We start from the raw sequence: 15,430 nt of genomic DNA, 5'->3' as shown, positions 1-15,430 counted from the left end.
CACAATACGATCCCACTTCACACCAACCAGAATGGCTATCACCAAAAAACAAACAAACAAACAAACAAATAAAAATAGATAATAGCAAGTGTTAGTAAGATGTAGGGAAAATTGAACTGTCACATATTGCTGGTATTGCTGGTGGGGATGTAAAATGGTGCAATTGCTATGGAAGAGAGTTTGAGTGTTCCTCAAAAAGTTGAAAATAGAGTTACCACATAATCAAACAATTCCACTCCTAGGCATATATTCAACAGAACTGAAAACTTATGTCCATTCAAGAACTGTACACAAATGTTCATAGCAGCATTACTCATAACACCCAAAGAAGTTGATTGAAACAACCCAAGTTGTCTACTGAATGATGAATGGATAAATAAAATGTAGTATGGAATGAAATGACAAAATATTATGCAGCAATGAAAATCATGTGGCTGATACACACTACAACATGGGTGAACATTGAAGAGATTATGTTAAGTGAAAGAAGACCACATATTATATGATTTATTTACATAACATATCCACAATAGGCAAATCTACAGAGAAAGTAGATTAGTTGTTTCCTGAGACTGGAGTAGAAGGTAAGATTAGGGAGAAAAGGGGAGTGACTAAAGGGTACATGGTGTCTTCTTGGAGTGATGCAAATAGTCTAAAATTGACTGTCATGATGGTTGCAATACTGTAAATATACTAAAAACTGTTGAATTGTGTACTTTAAGTAGGTAAATTGTCAATATCTCAATAAAGTATCTCAATAAAGCTGGTTTTAAAAAATTTTCCAGAGTGTTAAAAGAACAAATGGGTTTAAAAGTTAGAGTTGATGAGTCCCCATGTACCATTTGACCAATAGTTTATGTGAGGCTTTTCCCCCAGTGACCACGTTAAAATATACGAAATATTTAAGAATTTCACAGGTGTCACACAACTATGTGATTCACATATGTTTACCTGCCTGCCCAAACTTTTCTCCATTTAGAATTAAGTCAGATGTCATTAGTACAGTCCTACAAAGAACTCACTTGCAATGCTCTATCTTTTTGAACTCATCCACTCGTTATATTAACCCAGGACCTGTGAGGCCACTTGTTCCTCCTACTTCTAGATATGTCTAGTCCTTTATCAGTGATTCAGGCCAGCGGTTGAGTTTGTTCAGGCCCACACTGGGTGACAGAGGAAGGTACCCGGATCTCAGCCAAAAGTGTACTTGCCTTCTACTCAGATTAGCCCAGTTCTGCCTACACTAGATTGGCCCTAAAAGCCAGAGAGTCTTGGGAAGAGGAAAAACTGGAGCAGCCACTGAAGTCTTCACAGCATACTAACATGTCATTGTCAGAAAGCACCTGCTGTGATTATGTCAACCTCAAATGCAGGAGACACTCCCAAATAATTAATATGTTCCTCTATTCATCTTTTATGTTTTGAGTTCCCACAAGCTGCCTGATCCTGTACTAAGAACCACGAAATCAAATGATAATGTTTTGTACAGAAATAGAAATATAAAACTAGTGAGCCTCAGAGTGTCATGGGGGTGGCAAGCAGCCTCAGCCTTGCTGCCAGACAGTTATAAGTTCATTGAAACAAACCGTACCCTTAGCTTTAGGGATTCAAGTCTACTGGCTTCAGGAAACCTCAGGATTTTCCATTCCCACCAGCACAGGCTTATTCTTCCATGTGTATGTTTTTGAGGAGCATATCATGCTGATTCGTGTGGGTTTTGACTATCAAAGCTTTTGTAGAAGTCCACTGTAATATTTTGTCTAATTACAAGATTTATATAAAATAATTTTTAATGTTCAGCAACTTACTTTATTTTTTTTTATTTATTTATTTTGAGACAGAGTTTCACTCTTTTTGCCCAGGCTGGAGTGCAATGGTGTGATCTCAGCTCACTGTAACCTCCGCCTCCCAGGTTCAAGCGATTGTCCTGCCTCAGCCTCCCCAGTAGCTGGGATTGCAGGCGTCTGCCACCATGCCCGGCTAAATTTTTTTTTGTATTTTAGTAGAGATGGGGTTTCACTATGTTGGCCAGGCTGGTCTCAAACTCCTGCCATCGGGTGATCCACACACCTTGTCCTCCTAAAGTGCTAGGATTACAGGCATGAGCCACTGTGCCCAGCTCAGCCATTTGTTTATAAAATCAATACATGTATGAAAAAACTTGATTAGAGTTACTTTTAAAATATTGCTTTCATCAGAATTAATAATTCATTTATCCAACAGATAAATGAACTATGGCACACCTACCCTGTACCAGGTCACTTCTAGGCCCTGGATAAGTAATAAACGAAACAGACAAAAATTCCCAATATGTCAGACATTAATAATAGTAAGTAAATCACATAATGAAGATAAGGGCTCTGAAGAAACATAAAATGGAGAAAAGAATGAGGTACAATTTTAAATAGTGGGATCAGGCTAGGAATTAAGATGATGCAATTAGAAAAATGTAAAATCACATACAAACCTGGCCACTGTAACTCGCCAAAAAGATTACTAGCTCCCAGTTAACTTCTCTCTTCCCCTGGGAAGCTTTGGTTTCCCCTTGCCATTAGCTTCAACCACCAACATTATTTTGCTGCCTATATTTGCTGTTGTTTCATCAGAAAAAATAGCACATTAGCACAAAGGCATTCCAAGCAGGCATAAGGAAGACATAACCCAACACCTGCTCTCGAGAATTACAACCTATGTAAATCACTGCATTATAATAACAAAAATTCTTGCTCAGAGAAATCATTAGCCTGTTCTTTCAGTTTACTTTTGGCCTCTTCCTCTAGTTTCGTCCTGGATTCTTACAGTCTTCCAGAGAAGTGTGTGGTAAATAATTAAGAACTAGTTCCCCAAAGTTAATACCGTTTGAAGAGTGAAAGAGTTGGGGAGAAGTGAGGTAAGAGAAATTTCCAGGCCACCATGCCCAGGTAAATGGAGAACAAGTCTTTCAGAACTATGGAAAGTGAGCAGAGCATCAAATCCCACAGACCAGCTGAAAAAAAGAGGGAAAAAAGCAACCAGTCTCCGCTTTACCAGATTGTCCCAGAATTCCTACTTCAGGGCACTTGGTTTAAAAGAGACCTGGGGAGGTCTCTTTCTAGTGAAATATTATGGGTGCAGCAGCTTTCTTGGACTAGAGCTTTTAGTAATGGCTTAAAAGGGAGCAGAGACTTGAATTCGCAAGTCAAAAGGATACATTTATTTCAGACTTAGAGGAAAAGTGTTTAAGAATATTCAGAATAAAGATAAAGTTAGAAATAAGTCAAAAGACCCCCTGTCACAATGGAGTTATTATGGAGCATTAGAATTCTCATTCATTCATTCAACAAATTTTCATTGACCAGCTACTATGCGGCAGGCCCTCAGGTAACAAGACAGAAGAGGACCTTATTTCAAAGACCTTTCCCTCTGAGGATATGTTATATGCCTTTTGTGACAAAATGTCTGAGAACACAGGAATAAGGACAACTTTCTGATCTGCCGACCTGACACCTCCTCCAGACTAGCTTAGAGTCTTCTTCTCTGCCCCTGAGTACCTTACACTTCCCTATCATAGCATAAACCACACTGGGTGTGGGTGCTTGCTTAATTGTTCCTCCTCTTCTCTAGAAAGCAGCCCAAGGACAGTGACCGTGTCTATCTTATTGACAGTTTATATCCCTTCTACATCCTTGCTAAATACTTGACTCAGTGGCTAGCTGGCTGGAAGGATGGATAAATGATTTGCCAGGTTATGATCAGAACTCCTTATATAGAGAGGCAGCCTGAGAGAGTGGTTAAGAGTGTGTGCTCTGCATTCACCATGAGACTTTGGGCCAGTTTTAAAATTTCCCAGTGCCCCAATTTCCTCATTGGTAAAACAGGTATAGAAGTAGTGCATCTGTTATACTGTTGTTAAGTGAATTGCATAAAGAAATTCATTTAAAGTGCTTACCAAACTTCTGAAACATAAGTTGCTCAATAAATATCTACTACTGTTACCAGTATAAAATGGCAGTTTCCAGGTGACACTTTGCTATTTAAGTATTGCATCCCTACTCTTTCAGCTCCATTATAAGATCAAAGGATGTCAATTAGTAATTCCAAGCTAAAGTTATCACTTTGAGTTCAATATCTATAAAAATATTAAAAAGAGAATTTGGGAATAAATGTAAGTACCCTATTGAAAAAGAAAGTTAAAATGATTCAAAAAAAAGAAAGAGGGAAAAAAGCTCAAGATGTCATGTCCACAGCAACTTTTCTGGGGTAATAATACCACACTTACATTCCCCATAGATAGCCAAAATATTAGTTTATGTTTATGTCCTGGAACATTCTAATTGTGTCTCATAGAAATAAGCATCAATGAATGTTCACTGATGAAGAAGTAGAAAACAAAGCAAAAATAATTAAAATATATATATATATATGGCTGTATCCTATTTGAAGTTTAGTCTTATCTAAACCTAAGGGTGTTGTATTATCTTTTTGTTTCTGTTGAAAATCTAATGCTTTTTTCTATGCGTGACCTTTAATCAAAATTAGCATAGTGCCTCCTCGTATGGAGTTATCTATTACCATCTAAATGAGATGAAAAGCTAACCTGTGACCAACATATGGAAACCCAGTAACTTTGCTGCTTTCTTCTACTTCTATCTGAGAGAATATGCTTGGGCTCTTCCCCTACCAAAGGGATCCTCATAGGAAATTTCAAATCTCACTCAAAAACATTTTTATTTTAATTACTTAGATAGGGACCTTTGATGACTGTGGGATCTCTGAATTCGGAGCCATCACACATGAAGGAAAGCATGTCAATATCCAGGTGCTGCCTGGCGCACATGCCCAGGCCCACTGAAAATAGAAGCTGTCCAGGCTGATCCACTGAAAACAGATCAACTATCCAGGCAGAACTTTCTTTTAGTCTCAAAATATTTCTGGCATTATTACTAGGCTATGACTGCTGTATATCTGTTTAGATAGAGAAATTTAAAAAAAAAAAAAGTAGTTTAAGTTTAATAGATTTAAACCTGCCACAGGATCTACACAAACATATACACATTTTTTTTTACTGCCTTGGCTGATAATCAGCAACCTAATGAAAAACTGAAATATTTAACACTAGGATAGTAATAGCACTGAATTAGAGATTTTATGGATTTTTTTTTTTCATATACCATCTATACATCCTGTGTCATTTTCCCATAGAATGCACAGGGGTAGAAGTTTTTGTAAAGTACCTAAAACAATGCTAAGCTTATAGTAGTGACCAATAAATGTTTGTGGTACGAATGGAATAAATCTTGAGGTACCTTGAAATTTAGCCTAATGCAATCATTAGAAAGATGATTAGAAAACTGTGTAAAGATATTTGAAAATCCCTTTGAGCAAAATTAATTGAAAAAATCAGAATACAGAATTAAATACAAATTTTGATTACAACCAAGTGTGAAAGAAAAACATGCATAGAAAAAAAATCCAAAGTGTTAACAATATACAAAGTTTTTTTAAAATGGTAAAATTATGGGTGTCTACATTTTTCATAATATTTTATAATTTTTATTGTGATATTTCAGGGGATATTTTATGTCTGTAAGAGCTGGTATGGTTTTAACAGTGGTTAAAACTAGAAATAAACAAAGAAATTATTCTTTGTGATTAAAAACCAAAATCTATTAGCATAGCAACAATATTTCTCTTAAAGTTGTCAACAAAGTCTTCTGACTTAGCTACGTTCTTTATCTGATCTACCTTCACTAACATTGAATTTAATGTACCAAAGTCAGTATTTGTCACTCAACGAGTCAAGAAAATCTGATTAACTGTACTATTTCTAGAGACAGTTTTAAAATATATTATACTATTGATGGAGAAGCATTATTTGTCACATAACATAGAACCTTATCTCTCTAGTGAGGTTAAGAGTTAAAGAAATGTTTTCCTAAAAAGTTTACCTTTGGTCTTCTCTAAAATCTTTTAAGCTAAACATAATGGAACCAACATAATGGAAATGAAATTTAGAAATAAATAACCTTCTGATGTAATATTTAGCAACTGTAAACTCTTAAGAACATAATTGACACCTTATTTTAAAATGATAAAATAAATTAATTTGGTTACTTTTAAATTTAAAAATGATATACAAACATATTAGTTGATATAAATATATGTATTTGAAAATAATGCAAAGAAATAATACAAAAATATATTTATAAATATACATTTATACATATTATTATTGCTATCATATTGTATAATGCTGCAACAGAAAAATTCAACAATTTCTTATAAATGTTGTCTAATTGTCTCTACCTTTGTAAGCAAACATAATATCACTAGTACTCACTAAATTAGATACTGTAGAAAGTGCTTACTCAAGTTTCATGGGCTTTATGAATAATATATGTTAAATAGGCCCAGTTCCTCTAACAATCCTTTAAATAAGTTATTTCACAGTCTGGTCATGCAGCTTTTTAATCTAATTATTTGTCATCATAAACAAGGCAACTGTTTAAGCAATAACAAGCTGTACCTTGATCATTCCCACTCTCACAGTTATCAGTTTTGATTAGCTATAGATTCTAATTTGTTTCTTGTTTATAGAATCAAAAAAATGAATTCTCATATTTGGCAGGGAAAAAGTCGAGAATAGTTAATGCTGTGGAGTACAAATTTGATTTTTAGAAGGAAAAGCAAAAAGTAGTTAAGAAACAAAGTGAACAACTTAAAAAATTTGATGTGAACTCTTTACCAAAGGACTGTCACGGGGAGGTGGAGTCGCAGTACATTTGTCCCTTAGTTCAATGCATTTGAAGTGGAAGATTCTTACTTAATATTTAGCAATATGCTTGAGAGAACAGGATTTCATGTGTTTGATCTTTTTCTAAGAATAGTAAACTGCTTCTCCTTTATCAACTCAACCATTGAAGAGTAATTTTAAGTAAAATTGATTTAGGTTCACTTTATTGATAGAAAAATTAGACATAGAAACATACATAACTGAGCCCAATAGTTCAGTTACTAACCCTTCTTACTCCTGGAGGCTGCAGATATCATGTCTACTCTGCGATGGAGAGCTTGGGCCTTTAAAATTTTAATAGGTTGTTTTATTGCCTAAAACTTTGAACAAAGAAAAAATAAATCAATCAGGTTGGCCTAGTTCTGGTTTTGATGGGCAGGAAAATCAGGTTATAATTTAGAACAACAGCAAAGAAAAGCTGTTCCACAAGTTGCCTCTGTTTAGTAGGAAACAAGCATCAATGCAAACACAAAACAGATGACTCAGTACGTCTGCGACCTGCCAACTTCCTTCAGGGTGAATTCTTTCTACCAGACTCATGGGAATTATCATTTCACCCACTTATATCATATGTCCCTGACGGATTCAGTAGAATCACCTAAAAGGAATCTGTTAGATAAGAGGAAATAAAATGCATGTAGAAAATAGAAGGAACAAATAATAATTGTGACAAAAGTTACTATCTTTGAGCCCTTGCTAAGACAAGTCATTACTAAGGATCTTTCACCAATGTTGTGTTGTTTAATCTCCACAATAATGCAGAAATAATTGATAATATCCATGTTACTGATGACATAACTAATGTTCAAAGAGGTTAAACAATATCCAAATACCATTCAATAGCAAACTCCAGTTTGCCAATTTCAAAATCCACACTTTTTTTTAATATGACAAAAACATTTTTAAAAAAGTAAATAATTCTCTAGTGGAGTATTTAATTCTACTGTAGAAATACTATCTCAGAATCAGTGACATTTTAGTAATATCTTCTTCAAACCTGCCTCGTGACTCATAGCAACCCTTAGAAGGTGTTGTCTAGCCTCTGCTTGAACAATTTTCCTAATGGAGCTCTCACTGCCTCACCACATAACCCATTCCCCTTTAGACAGCTCTTATTGTTTAAAGTTATTCCTAAGATTCACCCCTGAAAACAATACAATAGTTCCAAATCTTCTCCTCCACGACAGTCTATAACACCCTTTAATCCCTTTTAGATCTCTTAAGACCTCCATGACACATTCCTCCCCTAAAATCTTCTCTCAGCATTTCCCAGAGGAAACTTTCCAGGACTTCTCCATCTAGCTTTGTATGGATATGCTTTGCTTGCTGGAGTGACCATTTTAACAGCTAGAGGAAGAGTGCTAATCAAGTCCAGAAGCCATATCCCCTTTTTCTCATCTGTGACACTGTATTTCTATAGATATGAAAGAATATTGGACCGCTTATTTATTTATTTGGCAGTCATGTCACAATACTATTGGTTTAAAATGAATTTGAAGCCAGTAAAAAATACTTAGTATTTTTACCTGAACTCCTTATAAGCAAAATTTTCTCCAATCTTATCCTTACCAATTATCTTTTTGTATGGAAGAACAGGACCTTTTTAGTCCCCCATTTTACTCTCAGAATCTGCAATCTGCTAGGTCTATTATCCCTCACCCCATAACATGGGAACATCTGGAAATTTGATCATACATACATTGTATAACTTAATTCATATGGACAAAAAAGCTACAAATGGTCAGGGCAAAGTGCCAAAACCTGGGGCTAACTACTGAAGACACACTAACCATCTTTATGATGCTTCACAAATTACAAGACATTTTCACAGATATTTTCTCATTTAATTCTCACAACTAATCTATGCATAAGACAAAATCATTGTTCTATATGTGAGGAAAAACACTGAGAAAGACTGTATGACATGCCTGATGTGACGCATCAAATAAATGATACAATAAGATATAAGCCTTAGTGCTTCCGACTATATCTAATGTGATTTTAAAGACAGATTTTTTATAGATAGTGATTAATCTAATCTCTTCCCCGTGCCCCTCATGGATATTAAGATAGACTAATAAAGTTAAGAAATATTTTCTACAAACAAAATCTCACCCAGAAACTGAATTAGAGAGCAGACCAAAAGCAGTCTGCTCCAACAGAAGTGAAGTGGGGTGTTCTTAGCCCCTCCCTTTGCCCCTCCTTGGGCCTCCCCTCAGCCCTGGTACCTGTGGCACTTTATAATCCTCAGAGTACAATTGGGGAATCACTAGCCAATGGCACGTCTTCAAACTGTGACCTTTTCTAAAAATAATTTTTCAAACAAGGATGGCTTGTTGCGCCTTGTTTTTTTTTATTATTTTATTTTATTTTTATTATACTTTAAGTTCTGGGGTACATGTGCACAACGTGCAGGTTTGTTACATATATATACTTGTGCCATGTTGGGGCGTGATGCCCATTAACTCATCATTTACATTAGGTATATCTCCTAATACTATCCCTTCCCCCTGCCCCCTCCCCACAACAGGCCCAGGTGTGTGATGTTCCCCTTCCTGTGTCCAAGTGATCTTACTGTTCAATTCCCACCTATGAGTGAGAACATGCGGTGTTTGGTTTTCTGTCCTTGCCACAGTTTGCTGAGAATGATGGTTTCCAGCTTCATCCATGCCCCTAAAAAGGACATGAACTCATCCTTTTTTATGGCTGCATAGTATTCCATGGTGTATATGTGCCACATTTTCTTAATCTAGTCTATCATTGATGGACATTTGGGTTGGTTCCAAGTCTTTGCTATTGTGAATAGTGCCACAATAAACATACCTGTGCATGTGTCTTTATAGCAGCATGATTTATAATCCTTTGGGTATATACCCAGTAATGGGATGGCTGAGTCAAATGGTATTTCTAGTTCTAGATCCTTGAGGAATCGCCACACTGTCTTCCACAATAGTTGAACTAGTTTAAAATCCCACCAACAGTGTAAAAGTGTTTCTATTTCTCCACATCCTCTCCAGCACCTGTTGTTTCCCGACTTTTTAATGATCGCCATTCTAACTGGTGTGAGATGATATCTCATTTTGGTTTTGATTTGCATTTCTCTGATGGCAAGTGATGATGAGCATTTTTTTCATGTGTCTGTTGGCTGCATAAATGTTGTTGTTTAAGAAGTGTCTGTTCATATCCTTTGCCCACTTTTTGATGGGGTTGTTTGTTCTTTTCTTGTAAATTCCTTTGAGTTCTTTGTAGATTCTGGATATTAGTCATTTGTCAGATGAGTAGATTGCAAAATTTTTCTCCCATTCTGTAGGTTGTCTGTTCACTCTGATGATAGTTTCTTTTGCTGTGCAGAAGCTCTTTAGTTTAATGAGATCCCATTTGTCGATTTTGGCTTTTGTTGCCATTGCTTTTGGTGTTTTAGACATGAAGTCCTTGCCCATGCCTATGTCCTGAATAGTATTGCCTAGGTTTTCTTCTAGGGTTTTTATGGTTTTAGGTCTAACATTTAAGTCCTTTATCCATCTTGAATTAATTTTAGTATAAGGTGTAAGGAAGGGACCCAGTTTCAACTTTTTACCTATGGCTAGCCAGTTTTCCCAGGACCTTTTATTAAATAGGGAATCCTTTCCCCATTTCCTGTTTTTGTCAGATTTGTCAAAGATCAGATGGTTGTAGATGTGTTGTATTATTTCTGGGGCCTCTGTTCTCTTCCACTGGTCTATAGCTCTGTTTTTGTACCAGTATCATGCTGTTTTGGTTACTGTAGCCTTGTAGTATAGTTTGAAGTCAGGTAGCATGATGCCTCCAACTTTGTTCTTTTGGCTTAGGATTGTCTTGGCAATGTGGGCTCTTTTTTGGTTCCATATGAACTTTAAAGTTGTTTTTTCTCAATTCTGTGAAGAAGGTCATTGGTAGCTTGATGGGTATGGCATTGAATCTATAAGTTACCTTGGGCAGTATGGCCATTTTTTTCATGATATTGATTCTTCCTATCTATAAGGATGGAATGTTCTTCCATTTGTTTGTGTCCTCTTTTATTTCGTTGAGCAGTGGTTTGTAGTTCTCCTTGAAGAGGTCCTTCACATCCCTTGGAAGTTGGATTCCTGGGTATTTTTTCTCTTTGAAGCAATTGTGAATGGGAGTTCACTCATGATTTGGCTCTCTTTTTGTCTGTTATTGGTGTATAAGAATGCTTGTGATTTTTGCACATTGATTTTGTATCCTGAGATTTTGCTGAAATTGCTTATCAGCTTAAGGAGATTTGGGGCTGAGACAATGGGGTTTTCTAAATATACAATCATGTCATCTGCAAACAGGGACCATTTGACTTCTTCTTTTCCTGACTGAACACCCTTTATTTCTTTCTCTTGCCTGATTGCCCTAGCCAGAACCTCCAACACTATGTTGAATAGGAGCGGTGAGAGAGGGCATCCCTGTCTTGTGCCAGTTTTCAAGGGGAATGCTTCCAGTTTTTGCCCATTCAGCATGATATTGGCTGTGGGTTTGTCATAAGTAGCTCTTATTGTTTTGAGATACGTTCCATCAATATCGAATTTATTGAGAGTTTTTAGCATGAAGGGCTGTTGAATTTTGTCAAAGGCCCTGTCTGCATCTATTGAGATAATCATGTGGTTTTTGTCTTTGGTTCCGTTTATAGGCTGGATTACGTTTATTGATTTGCATATGTTGAACCAGCCTTGCATCCCAGGGATGAAGCCCACTTGATCATGGTGGATAAGTGTTTTGATGTGCTGCTGGATTTGGTTTGCCAGTATTTTATTGAGGATTTTTGCATCGATGTTCATCAGGGATATTGGTCTAAAATTCTCCTTTTTTTTATTGTGTCTCTGCCAGGCTTAGGTATCAGGATGATACTGGCCTCATAAAATGAGTTAGGGAGGGTTCCCTCTTTTTCTATTGATTGGAATAGTTTCAGAAGGAATGGTACCAGCTCCTCCTTGTACCTCTGGTAGAATTCGGCTGTGAATCTGTCTGGTCCTGGACTTTTTTTGGTTGGTAGGGTATTAATTATTGCCTCAATTTCAGAACCTGTTATTGGTATATTTAGGGATTCAACTTCTTCCAGGTTTAGTCTTGGGAGCGTGTATGTGTCCAAGAATTTATCCATTTCTTCCAGATTTTCTAGTTTATTTGCGTAGAGGTGTTTATAGTATTCTCTGATGGTAGTTTGTATTTCTGTGGGATTGGTGATGATATCCTCTTTATCATTTTTTATTGCATCTATTTGATTTTCTCTCTTTTCTTCTTTATTAGTCTTGCTAGCAGTATATCAATTTTGTTGATCTTTTCCAAAAACAAACTCCTGGATTCATTGACTTTTTGAAGGGTTTTTTGTGTCTCTATCTCCTTCAGTTCTGCTCTGATCATAGTTATTTCTTGCCTTCTGCTAGCTTTTGAATGTGTTTGCTCTTGCTTCCCTAGTTCTTTTAATTGTGATGTTAGGGTGTCAATTTTAGATCTTTCCTGCTTTCTCTTGTGGGCATTTAGTGTTATAAATTTCCCTCTACACACTGCTTTAAATGTGTCCCAGAGATTCTGGTATGTTGTGTCTTTGTTCTCATTGGTTTCAAAGAACATCTTTGTTTCTGCCTTCATTTTGTTATGTACCCAGTAGTCATTCAGGAGCAGGTTGTTCAGTTTCCATGTAGTTGAGTGGTTTTGCATGAGTTTCTTAATCCTGAGTTCTAGTTTGATTGCACTGTGGTCTGAGACACAGTTTGTTATAATTTCTGTTATTTTACATTTGCTGAGGAGTGCTTTATTTCCAATTATGTGGTCAATTTGGAATAAGTGTGGTGTGGTGCTGAGTAGAATGTATATTCTGTTGATTTGGGGTGGAGAGTTCTGTAGATGTCTATTAGGTCTGCTTGGTACAGAACTGACTTCAATTCCTGGATATCTTTTTTAACTTTCTGTCTTGTTGATCTGTCTAATGTTGACAGTGGGGTGTGAAACTCTCCATTATTATTGTGTGGGAGTCTAAGTTTCTTTGTAGATCTCTAAGGACTTGCTTTATGAATCTGGGTGTTCCTGTATTCGGTGCATATATATTTAGGATAGTTAGCTCTTCTTGTTGAATTAATCCCTTTACCATTATGCCTTCTTTGTCTCTTTTGATCTTTGTTGGTTTAAAGTTTCTTTTATCTGAGACTAGAATGGCAACCCCTGCCTTTTTTTGTTTTCCATTTGCTTGGTAGATCTTCCTCCATCCCTTTATTTGAAGCCTTTGTTTGTCTCTGCACATGAGATGATTCTCTTGAATACAGCACACTGATGGGTCTTGACTCTTTATCCAATTTGCCAGTCTGTGTCTTTTAATTGGAGCATTTAGCCCATTTACATTTAAGGTTAATATTGTTACGTGTGAATTTGATCCTGTTATTTTGCTCGTTAGTTGATGCCATTTCTTCCTAGCATCAGTGGTCTTTACAATTTGGTATGTTTTTGAGTGGCTGGTGCTGGTTGTTCCTTTCCATGTTTAGTGCTTCCTTCAGGAGCTCTTGTAGGGCAGGCCTGGTGGTGACAAAATCTCTCAGCATATGTTTGCCTGTAAAGGATTTCATTTCTCCTTCACTTATGAAGCTTAGTTTGGCTGGATATGAAATTCTGGGTTGAAAATTCTTTGCTTTAAGAATGTTGAATATTGGCTCCCACTCACTTCTGGCTTGTAGAGTTTCTGCCAAGAGATCCGCTGTTAGTCTGACAGTCTTCCCATTGTGGGTAACCGACCTTTCTCTCTGGCTGCCCTTAACATTTTTTCCTTCATTTCAACTTTGGTGAATCTGACAATTATGTGTCTTGTACTTGCTCTTCTCTAGGAGTATCTTTGTGGCGTTCTCTGGATTTCCTAAATTTGAATGTTGGCCTGCCTTACTAGGTTGGGGAAGTTTGTTTTTATAACACATTCTAGACTTGTGAGAGTTTATCCATCTAAGTGGTTTAATGACCTTTTACATGGGACAGAATGGTTTTAAAATTTGAAGACATCTTTTGGTTTATTTAATTCAAATCTTTATTTTGCAGATGAGGAAACAGCAACCCAGAGAGGAGAAGTAACCCACACTAGATCATTTCGTGAAGGAGCAAGGCTGAAGACCCAGACCTGGACTTTCTTAGGCAAGTAAATTCTGATTATATCATGGAGGCTTCCTTTGAGAAGTCTGCCCCTTTTCACTGTGAGATGGTGTCATTAACACAATGAAGCTTCTAGTTCTCTCCTAAGCAGCCAGCAATCATTTATTATACACTGGATACTATATTGGCATTTGAGATGATACAAGGGAATAAAATGGGGCAATTAGCTTTAGTGATTTGGTGGTCTCAGCTTACGGATATTCCAAGCTCCTTTGAAACGTATGCCGAAAAATGTTTATACAAAATTTGCATAGATTGCAAAGGGTCCATAGGACCCTCCCCGCAAGTCCTTGACCTCCAGGTTAAGAACTCCTGCCTAGAAAAGGCCAATCCCAGCACCAGTGCCAGTGTTAGAATTGCGTAGCACCAGCTACTGTCTTATTTATGGGTCTAGTGATTAAAGGCTGCTTGTGTTTCAATGAAGGGGCTGCTTGTGTTTCGACATCCTTCATCTTTTATTTAAATGGAGCAGCATCTTATCCTTGAAGACCTTTGGTACAAGAGAGGAATATATGTTCTAATAAGCATTTAATTAACCAGATCAGACAAATTCAGAGAAAAATATGGTAAAATGAAAACATTATTTTCAAAAAATATTAACAATTAAAATGAAGATACCTAATGTTTATAATAGAACATTAATTTTCTTTCTGGTTCCTTTATTTTTAATAAAGAAAGAAAAGGAAATAGAATTACAAAAAAACACCTAGATACTACTAGCTGCCTGTCCACTTTTATTCAATTATAATGAGTGACCTGTAGTAAAAGTAACCTATCAGCCAAGGGTAGGGGACGTGGACAAAAAGAAATAGATTTATCTTATGAATGATTGTTTCCTAATCCTTCCCCTTTTGCTACAGTGTTTTCGGAGATTTGTAACTCTGAAATGGTTGGCAATAGTTTCTTCATTTAAAAATATTTGTGAAAGCTCAATATTACCTTAACATTATTGATAACAAGCCTCGATTTTACTAATTCAAAAATACTTGTAGGATGCCTGGCATTTGTAAAACACTGTAAGGTATTCAAGAAAGAACAGGTGCCATTGAGGTTGCTGAAGTCTGTTTGTCTCCTTTATGACAGCCACACCAAAATTGAATAAACATTCTGAAGAATAACCTCTCTAAAACTGGCTTTGAATTTAGTAACCAATAAAAGTCACATGCCCTGCCTTAAAAATGATCCCATTCTCTTTCATTCTTTGCCTGGTAGTCATAATCTAGCAACAGCATATTAGCATAGTGTGGTAATAATCATAATAGCTAGCATTCACTTAGCTCTTCCTATGTGTTATTCTAAATATTTTATACTTTTTAATCATCCCAGCATTTGCGTGAATTAAGTTATCTTATTCCTATTCTCCAGTTAGAGAAACTGAGGGTCAGAGTGATTGAGTAACTTGGCCAGGGTCACAAAATTAGTAAGAATAGAGTTGGGATTCAAACCCAGACAGGACCAGAGCCCAAGCTTGTAACCACTTCACTATAACACCTGTCAGCAGGA

At 36.4% G+C, this 15,430-nt stretch overlaps 1 protein-coding gene across 7 annotated transcripts in view; it reads left to right on the top strand.

Moving 5' to 3' along the window:
• Positions 1-15,430, top strand: part of SPTSSB (serine palmitoyltransferase small subunit B) — a 33,446-nt gene that overhangs the window by 2,514 nt on the left and 15,502 nt on the right. For all 7 annotated transcript variants that reach the window (XM_015131690.3, XM_015131689.3, XM_077989843.1 and 4 more), the window contains exon 2: positions 13,817-13,909. The gene's annotated coding sequence lies outside the window, so the exon portion shown is untranslated. The remainder of the gene's footprint in view (positions 1-13,816; positions 13,910-15,430) is intronic.

This window comes from Macaca mulatta, chromosome 2 (assembly GCF_049350105.2).
Source record: "Macaca mulatta isolate MMU2019108-1 chromosome 2, T2T-MMU8v2.0, whole genome shotgun sequence".
NCBI lineage: Eukaryota > Metazoa > Chordata > Mammalia > Primates > Cercopithecidae > Macaca > Macaca mulatta.
Note: the sequence above shows the minus strand (reverse complement) of the source record. Positions and strands in the feature narration are given on the sequence as shown.